Raw genomic sequence first — 10,584 nt, 5'->3', positions numbered from 1 at the left:
ATAGTTTATATATGAGGTGTCTCCCAAAAGCTCATGTGAGAAAAAATACAAGAAAATTTAGGGATGAAATGATCAGGTTATAAGAGCTTTAATATAATCAGTACATTAATCCACTTGAACAGATTAACTGGGTTATTACTATAGACAGGTGGAGTGTGACTGGAGGAGGTGGTCACTGGGGGTAAGGTTTTTGTTCCCCCTCTGTACATCTCACCTTCTGAGGCTTTAAGCTGGATGGTTGTTTTTATAACATCAACTTAAAAAAATAGTCTGTACCATAACCAAATTTTAATGTAGTTATATATGAAAGCTCATTACATACCCCATTTCTGCATAGTTTATCAGTTCCCAAGGGATCCAATTCTTAGTGTTTTTTCTTAGTAACTTAAATCACAAGATTTCATTAATCACAAGGATTCATGGATGCATTCTTTCCTGTGATAGTTATGTTTTCCACTGCCTGCCTATTACTTTTAATTTTGGATTAAGTCTTTAGTAGTTATAATCTCCTTGAATCACACATTTTTTGTCTCTAGAGCAGTGTTGCTATTAAAGAAATCTGGGGACCATCTGATTTTTTTTCACCTTGTAATTACTTTTAACATTTTTTATTTTATTTTTTGGATGATTGAAATATCTTCTTTTTTCTTGATGCTAAGTGACCAAATGGATAGTTCCCCCCACACACACACATTTTTTATTGGTGCATTATAGTTGTACATACTGATGAGATTTACTGGTAAATATTTGTACATGCACACAATACACAATATAAAAACATAATTTGGCCAATATCAGTTCCCAGCACTGCCCCCTCCCTCCCACCTCCCATCCTTTCCTCTTCTGTGCTCCCTTTGATTTTCATGAGATCTCTCATCTCCCTTTTCCATTTTCCTCTCTAGCTTCCACATATGAGAGAAAACATGATCCTTAACCTTCTGAGTTGGACCTATTTCACTGAACATCATTATCTCTAGTTCCATTCATTTTCCTGAAAATGACATGATTTCATTTTTCTTTATGGCTGAATAAAACTCCATTGGGTATATATACCACATTTACTTTATCCACTGATGGACATCTAGGCTGCTTCCAGAGTTCATCTATTGTGAATTGTGCTGCTGTGAACATGGTAATGCATGTATCACTGTAGTATAATGACTATGATGACTTTGATTCTTCAGGATGAATTTTTTACTGAGGAGTGGTATAGCTGGGTCACATGATGGTTCCATGCCTAACCTTTTGAGCAACATCCATACTGATTGCCATAGTGTCTGTTCTAGTTTACAGTTTGTCAACAGTGTAAAAGCATTCCTTTTTCTCCATATCCTCTCCAGCATTTATTATGATTTGTATTCTTGATGACTGTCATTCTGACTGGTGTGAGATGAAATTTCATTATAATTTTAATTTGCATTTCTTTAAATACTTCTTCATATATTTGTTGGCCATTGTATTTCTTCCTTTAAGAGGTATATTTAATTTATTTGTCCATTTATTAATTTGGTTATTTGATTTTTTGGTGTAAATTTTTTTGAGTTCTTTATATATTCTAAATATTAATCCTCTCAGAAGAATAGCTTGCAAAGATTCTTCTTCCATTCTGTAGGTTCCCTCTTGATGTTCCTAATTGTTTCCTTTGCTGTGCAGAAGCTTTTAAATTTGATGCCATGCATTAATTAATTCTTGGCATTATTTCCTGAAATTTAGGTCCCTATTGGGAAAGCAGTTAACCTGTATCCAAAAGCTGAAATGTTAAAAAATAAAATAACAAAATAAAAGCTAAAATGTTGATCTTATATTTTCTCATAGGAGTTATATAATTTCTGGTCTAATTTCTAGGTCCCCTGCTGCATTTTATTTGTGCAGGGTGAGAGGTAAGAGGCTAGTTTAATTCTTCTACATATGGATATCTAGTTTTTCCAGCATTTATTAATGTCTTTTCTCCAAAGTATGTTTTTGGCACTTTTGTCAAGGATCAGATGACTGTACATATATGGATTTGTCTCTATCTTCTATTCTTTACCATTGGTCTATGCATCTGTTTTATGTCAGTGCCATACAGTTTTTGTTACTGTAGCTCTGTAGTATAATTTGAAGTCAGGTATTGCAATGCCTTCAGCATTGCTTTTTTGGCTTAGAATTGCTTTGGCCATTCTGAGTCTTTTAGTCTTCCAAATGGATGTTAGGACTGTTTTTTCTAGTTTTGTTGAAGAACATCATTGGTAGTTGATAAGGATAGCATTGAATCTGTATGTTGCTGATGGTAATATGGCCATTTTAACAATATTAATTCTACCTATCCATGAACATGGCAAGTCTTGCCATCTTCTGAGGTCTTCTTCAATTTCTTTCTTCAATTTCTGTAGTTTTCATTAAAGATCTTTCACTTCCTTGGTTAGATTTATTCCTAGTTTTTTTTGTTTGTTTGTTTGTTTTATTTTTCCTTGAAGTTATTGTGAATGGAATTGTTTTCCTGATTTATTTATCAGAAAGTTCATTTTTGTATATAGGAAAGATATTGATTTTGTGTATGCTAATTTTGTAACCTGTGACTTTGCCAAATTAGTTTATCTGTCCTAGCAGTCTTTTGGTGGATTTCATTGGATATTCCAGGCATAGGATCATACCATCTGCAAACAATGATAATTTTATTTCTTCCTTTCCTGTTTAAATCCCTTTTATCTTATTCTCTTGCCTAATGGTTCTGGGTAGAATTTCTAGCACAATAGTAAACAGGAATAGTGAGAGTAGACATCCTTGTCTTATCCCGGCTTTTAAAGGAAATGCTTTCATTTTTCAATTTACTATGAAGTTGGTTTTGTGTTTTTCATATATAGCCTACACAATGTTGAGGTAGATTCCTTCCATCCTTAGTTTCATCAGTGTTTTTATCATGGGTGCTGAATTTTGTCACAGGCCTTCTCTGCATGTATTGAGATGACTAAATGATTTTTGTCCTTGAATCCACTTATGTGATGAATTACATTAATTGTTTCCCATATACTCAACCATCCTTGCATCTCTGGAGTAAAACCAACTTGGTCATAGTGTACAATCTTCTTAATATGATGTTGTTAATATTTTATTTGTGTTGCTTAATATTTATTTTATTTATTTTGTTTAAGTTGCTTAATATGATTTGCTAATGTTTTATTAAGTATTTCTACATCAAAGTTCATCAGGGATATTGTATAGTTTTCTTTCCTTTATGTGTCCTTATCTGATTTTGGTATGAGGTGACACTGATTTCACAGAATTTGGAGGAGTTCTATCCCTTCACGAGTATGGATAGTTTGTTTTAATGTTGGATCTCAAAATTTCATGGAGGATTTAATAATTTTTCAATATTTGTATGAAGTTCTTTTTAATTTTAGGATGTTTTATTCTATATTTGAAAAAATATTTTTGTATTTAATCAAATGCTCCAATTATCCCTACATTGGAGTCTATTTATCAATCCATTTTTTCCTCTTTTACATACTTATTTTCTGATGAGTTTAAATCTTTCCTTTCTGTTGTTCATTCAGTGCATAGATTTGGGCCCTTATTGTTTACACTCACTTGTTATTTTTGGTCTTATATTGAACTTACCACCCAGATCTGCAATTTTATAAGATTGTATCTATATCCTTCTCTATCTTTTTCTCTTGTTTTTCAGTACTTGTTTTATTAAGTCATTATTATTTTTTTTATTCTGGGAATTGAACACAGGGACACTTTAATGATAAGTAACATCCTGAGCTCTTTTTATTTTTCATTTTAAGTTGTGGGCCTTAAACTTGTGATCCTCTCACTTTAGCCACCTGAATCACCAGGAAACTACGTATTTTTAGGGAGTAATAAGAAATGGAGAAGTTGTGAAGAATTTCCTTCTATCCATGAGGATATATTTTTCTTTTAGATCTGATTGTTCTTATTTTCATGATTACTTTCTTTCTTTTTTTCTTTATTCCTTCTCCACCCGTGTGTTACCTTGACAACAGGTGCCCTTGGAAATTACATCAGTTTCACATTTCAGTGTGTCACCCTGAAGTCTCAACCTTTGTCAGAGGCTGATGGTTTGTTCTCTTTGTCACCAGATTGTAATTCTCTTAAGCCAAAAATAAAAGGTGAAACTTATGTTAAGCATGTTTTTCTCCCAATAAGGAGCATTAGTGAGACTCCATGGAATGTTGTTGACACAGGAGTACTGGTATGGGTGTGGTAGGTAAGAGGTAAGAGGCAAAGTCCCTCTGTACACCTGCTTCACTCCAGAGGCATCTGTTTCTGCCATGCGCCACTTGATTTTGAAGACCATCAAATGCAGTGGTCAATCCCAGATGCATAGTAGACTCATTTAGGAAATTATTTATGTTTTAATGCTTAAGTAGGTCTGTATGTCAAATCTTAATCTATAAATCTAATTTAATGGATCTGTGGAGTGATATAGGTGTCCTTATTTTTGAAGTTACCTGTGAAATACTAATGCTCAGATGAGTTTGAGAGCACCTGCATTATTCTATATTAATCTCTTTTTACTGATATTTTTCATCAATTCTATGGGTCAGGATTACATTATCTTAATAGCCTAAAATATAGCATGGCTTCACCTTCTTAATCTTGAAATTACTTGCAATATGTAAAATAGGTTATTTTGGTAGCCATTGTCCCCATGTCTCAGAGTCTTATGAAAAAAAGTTAATTTTTCCTGCATCCTACATGAAATGTCTAACGTTGTTGACCATGATGGTGTAGCTCTCTTGAGCAGCTTTTCTCAACCAGCTGGAGACTCAAGAGATCAAGGCGAACCACAGTTGTGATTCCACCATGTTCCCCACATGATTTGGAAACAACCCTGTCATCCTATAGGAGGCAGATGGGAGAAGAAAAAAGAAATGGAGGAAACACCCACTCCTCAATACCACTGCCTGTAAGATGCTTCATGTAGAGTGAATTAGATGCAAGGAAGTGAGCTATGAAGATAAAAACAGTTTGGTTAGCAACCAGCCTGTCTCAACCACACAGGCTCTCTAATCTTTTAGATCTTGCTCACATCTAATATTTGTGTATTATTTACTGTATTTTTTTTACAAAAAAGAATAAATTAAATAATTTGCCAAAGAAGTTGGCAGTGAATAGACTAGGCTGCCTAGAAAAGAGTTACCTGAAGAAGAGAGATAAAAGTGGTGGATTGGGTAGGAAAAACAAACAAAGGAGAACCTAGACCTTCAGCCAGATAGTGAACACTGGCTGACAACTTCATGCATAAAGTTTGCTGAGCAGAAGCAGAAACATTACACATCATCACAAACCTGAGTTGCAGAAAATTAGACAAGATCTTTGCCAAATTCCCCAAAGACATCAAAAAGTGGTAGCAGATATGCAGAAGCAGAAGCTCTTCTTATCCCAATTTAGTTAAAATTTCCTGGCTGAATAGCTAAAGTGGAACTCAAATTTCTGTGCTCCTAAATCACTCCCTTAACCTACAGGTGCAGATCTAGGGAAGGTAGAAATGATTACAAGAAAATCAAAAAGCATCCAGAAGGTAAACACCATATCCCAACCAAGGCCTCCCCTTTTGTATGGAAGAAGAAATAATGCAGAATAAATATAGGTCTGCATAATCTGAGAGGAAGGAAAGGTTTTGTTCTCTGCAGGTTTCGAGGAAAAAACTATCTGTTGAAACAAAGTGCAGCTTCTCTCCATAACAAATTCTGGAGCCTCCATCTAAGAAGAAACTGTTGAAAACAAGATTGGCGGAGGAATAACCTCACAATTTTTGTTTCTATATTTTCCTGCCATACCCTAACCTTTCAGAAGCACTTAAGTAAATGGCTTTCTGGAATATGGCACTGTATCTTATAGGCTGGGTCCATGGGGCAATCAATGCCAGCTCTGAGCAAGGCTCCAGGATTGCACATCACACAAGGCATCCCTGGGCTGAAATTTAGACTCTGCTTGTCAAGCTATGAGACTTTGCTCCCTGTTCCTTAAAGTGGTCCCACTGTAAGATAAGATTTTTCTAATTACTTTCCTAGAGAAAGTATCCTTTTCTAATTTGCATAAAGTCCCTGTATAGGCAAACTGTAAACAATCCAAAATAGGAGACATGTTCATCTTGGCCTTTGAGATAACATGACAAATGTTTTATCCCATTGTACTTTCCTGGTCATGACTAGGTTAGAAGGAACTTTTTCTGTCCTCTCCTATTTTCTTGCCAAGCAAAATATATGAGTGACTTGGCCTCTACTTTTTTCTGAGGCCTATCACATCCATCTTAGAACTCATTGAGAAAGCAAGCAGTCTTGGGTCTCTAGTCCATCCCTGGGATAGTAGTAACAGTTTATAATTTTGAAGTCCTTTCTTAGACCATTTTCTGGGTTAACCACTTTACATCTTCCAGTTTAGTTAGGACTTGCAACTCATCTCTGATATAGATATTATAACTCCCATTTCAGAAAATCAACAGATAAGTTAGGTAACTGGTCATTGTCCTGCTCTTGATGGGGCCTCCGCTTGGGACACAGATTTCTGTGACTCAAAGGCCCACATACCAATCCAATTCCTATGCACACTTACTAGAGAGTCCCAGTGAGGTTCCATTAAACTAGCTTTTATTGCACGTGCTGTGTCAAAGGAAAATGGTGCATTATCAGGGGTTGCTCTCTTTCAGTTCTTAAACATGATATGACACCTATTGCAAAACCTATTTGAGATCAAGTCATTTGTCTATATCATCAGGATTTTTTACATTGTTTCTGAAAAACTCAAATTTATTTTTACATTTTTTTAAAAAAAATGTTTTGAATGTTACTATGTGTCTAGACTTGTCCTAAATGCTGGGGTTATAATGATTAAACAGACTACATGGCCCTGATAGAATTTATATTCTACAGGGGAAGTCCCATAAAGAAAAAACAACAGGACGGGCAAGAAGTGCTCCCTAAGTATAAGAATGGAGCACAGACCTGAGGGCCTGAGGGAGGGAGCTGTGCCCAACTTCAGGGGAGAGTATGCCAGTCGAAATCCACACAGATTCCAAGGGCTTACAGGAGGGAATGAGCTTAGTGTACTTAAGAAATGATAGGTTTAATTAAGACCTTCTATGCAAAAATACCTTGAATTTATACTTATTTCTTCAGACTTACACTTAATATCTACAATTTATTTAAATTTTTAATTAAGGAAGCAAACAGCACAATTCTTGGGATCCCCTGCTGGCCAGTGAGGCAGCATAATCTTATTACCCTTATGGATAATTTGGCAGTTCTTAGCAAGGAGGAGCTCCAAGGGCACCCCTAGCCAGTGGTCAACAGATGTGAAAAGGAGCCTTTTAATCAGAATAGAATACAGAAAAGTGTCTGGGGGTACACATGTGTGTTTGGGGGGAATGTGTGTGTGTGTGTGAGAGAGAGAGAGAGGAATTGTGGGAACAGTCAATTCAATAGCAGGGAATGTCAGTTTTGAAACTCCACAATGAAACATAAAATAGAAAAAAAGAAAGCTTTGGGGAGGTTCCTTTACTTTGAGATGAAAAAGAAAATAATCCAGGAAAGTTCAGGGCCTAGAAGATAAAGATTATATTGTATTCTGTTATAATAAGCAATTATTTTCACTATGATCATATCAATATCGTCCATTGATATGGTCCACCATTGTCTATCTAGTCATATTTTGTTTCATCTGCACAAATCTGTGCTTTGTTGAGAAATAATCCACATCTTCCTTATTCCCGCCATCAGTCAGCCTCATAGCAACCATAGGGAAAGCACAAGTTTGCAGCATTGTTCTGACCCCTGCTCATAGTTGGTTGATGCAGGTTTGCATAAAAATCAAAACAGATTCCTTTGTTCCTATTTTTTAGACTGAAAAAAAATCCTTAGGGCTCCAATATCCAGGGGAGATATAATAAAAATCTGTATACATTAGTTACCATGTTTTCTGAACATGTACCAGAGAAACAGAAGTAACATTTTTGCATAAAAAGGGGAGAAACGAATGCAATACCCATGGAAAGGCAATTAGGCTCAAAGAACATGGAGAGAATTCTGGTGGTGTTGAAGTTCCTAGTTCCAGCTGTTCCCCAAACCTGGGAGATTTCCTGTCCTTGAATTCCATGAGACAGCTTCACCCCCTAGTTGTAATTTCCCTTTCTTATTTAAGGTAGTCAGGCTCGGGTTTATTTTCTTACAACTGAAATATGCCAACTAAAATTTTCCATTTATTTTCTAATTTGATGATCATAATATCTCTGTACTGCATATATTAGTTCCATTTTGTTGAAAAGAACTCTGAATCAGAAAATTTAAGTGAAGAGCACAAAAAGTTACTAAGTAGATGGCCCACCTTCAGCATCATCTCAAGCATAAAACTATATCAAGGAGGATGAGGCCGCTTGGCGCGCCCCCGCCCGACGCGCCGCGGCGGAGGCGAGCGGGAGGCCGGACGGGGCGGGGAGAGCGGCGGGGCCAGCGGGAAGACGCGCGGCGCGCCAGGCGGACGCCGCAGGTCCCATGCCGCGCCGCGACCCCCGCGCCCCTGCCGCCCGCACCCGCGGCCGCCCCCCGCCGCCCGCCGCCCCGGGCTCGCCGCGCCGCGCCCGCGCGATCTTAGCGGGGCCACCAAGCGATGCCCGCTGGGCGCCCGCGAAAGGTTGTCGGCTCCGCTGAAGGGCAGCGGCGCCCCCGCGCCCCCGTGCCCCGCTCCGGCCAGGAGCCTTCACGTAAATGGGTCCAGTCATGCCTGCCAGTAAGAAGCCAGAAAGCTCAGGAATTAGTGTGTCCAGTGGACTGAGTCAGTGTTACCGGGGCAGTGGTTTCTCCAAGGCCCTTCAGGAAGACGATGACCTCGACTTTTCTCTGCCTGACATCAGATTAGAAGAGGGGACCATGGAAGATGAAGAGCTGACCAACCTGAACTGGCTGCATGAGAGCAAGAACTTGCTGAAGAGCTTTGGGGAGTCGGTCCTCAGGAGTGTCAGCCCCGTACAGGACCTGGACGACGACACCCCTCCATCCCCAGCGCACTCTGACATGCCCTATGATGCCAGGCAGAACCCCAACTGCAAGCCCCCCTACTCTTTTAGCTGCCTCATATTTATGTCCATCGAGGACTCTCCAACCAAGCGCCTGCCAGTGAAGGATATCTACAACTGGATCTTGGAACATTTTCCATATTTTGCGAATGCACCTACTGGGTGGAAAAACTCAGTGAGACATAATTTGTCATTGAATAAGTGTTTTAAGAAAGTGGACAAAGAGGAGTCAGAGTATTGGGAAAGGGTCGTTATGGTGCATAGACCCAGAGTATAGACAAAATCTAATTCAGGCTTTGAAAAAGACACCTTACCACCCACCTCCCACCTCTCCTCAGGCATATCAAAGCCCATCAGGTCCACCCATCTGGCCGGGCAGTACCTTCTTCAAGAGAAACGGAGCCCTTCTGCAAGTTTCTCCAGGAGTGATACAAAACGGAGCACGGGTTCTGAGTCGAGGGCTGTTTCCTGGCGTGCGGCCATTGCCAATCACTCCCATTGGAATGACGGCAGCCATGAGGAACGGCATCACCAGTTGCCGGATGCGGACTGAGAGTGAGCTGTCGTGCGGCTCCCCCGTGGTCAGCGGAGACCCCAAGGAGGATCACAACTATAGCAGTGCCAAGTCCTCCAATGCCCAGAGCACCTCGCCCACCAGCGACTCCGTCTCCTCCTCCTCCTCCTCCTCGGCGGACGACCACTACGAGTTTGCCACCAAGGGGAGCCAGGAGGGCAGCGAGGGCAGTGAGGGCAGCTTCCAGAGCCACGAGAGCCACAGCGAAACGGAGGAGGACGACAGGAAGCCCAGCCAGAAGGAGGCCAAGGATGCCCTGGGAGACAGCGGGTACGCATCCCAGCACAAGAAGCGCCAGCACTTCGCCAAGGCCAGGAAGGTCCCCAGCGACACGCTGCCCCTCAAAAAGAGACGCACGGAAAAGCCCCCCGAGAGCGACGATGAGGAGTTGAAAGAGGCAGCCGGGTCCTGCACTTGGCAGGGATTCGGTCGTGTTTGAATAACATCACCAATCGGACGGCAAAGGGGCAGAAGGAGCAGAAGGAAACCACAAAAAATTGAAAACAAGTCATTGATTTGTTTTGAACTTATGGCCATTTGGTTTCAGCATGTCAGGAGATTTCTAATGATTTGTGGCAATATCAGCAATTTTTTTTTCTTTTGGTTTGATTTTCTTTCTTTTCTTTTTTTTTCTTTTTTTTCTTTTTTTTTAATTTGCCCCCCTCTCCTTTGTTTTGGACCCTTAAGAATTTTATTTTTAAAGGAGATTGAAGCCATAGAACTCATATTGACACTCAGCTGTTTTACAAAAGCTTTTCATTATCCGACGACAAAACCAAGAAAAAGCCAAAATTACCATTGCTTCCTGCAGCTTGTCAGAAACACGTGGCTTGAACCCACAGGGATGTCAACGTTAATGCCACATTTGGAGTACACATTTGGCACCAAGAAGGCACGTGTGCAAAGTAATCATTCAGGCCCAACCCTGAGGTTTAAAAAGAATGTCCTTCCATTTGGGTTCACTGAATGGAGAGGCACATACAGTAATGGG

General features: G+C 39.7%; 1 pseudogene; it reads left to right on the top strand.

Moving 5' to 3' along the window:
• Positions 1–8,614: 8,614 nt before the first annotated feature.
• LOC143389941 (forkhead box protein N3 pseudogene) lies at positions 8,615–10,181 on the top strand (annotated as a pseudogene).
• Positions 10,182–10,584: the final 403 nt, after the last annotated feature.

Source organism: Callospermophilus lateralis, unplaced genomic scaffold, assembly GCF_048772815.1.
Source record: "Callospermophilus lateralis isolate mCalLat2 unplaced genomic scaffold, mCalLat2.hap1 Scaffold_74, whole genome shotgun sequence".
In the NCBI taxonomy this organism is placed as follows: domain Eukaryota; kingdom Metazoa; phylum Chordata; class Mammalia; order Rodentia; family Sciuridae; genus Callospermophilus; species Callospermophilus lateralis.
The sequence above is the reverse complement of the archived record's forward strand: the minus strand, read 5'-3'. Positions and strand labels throughout refer to the sequence as shown.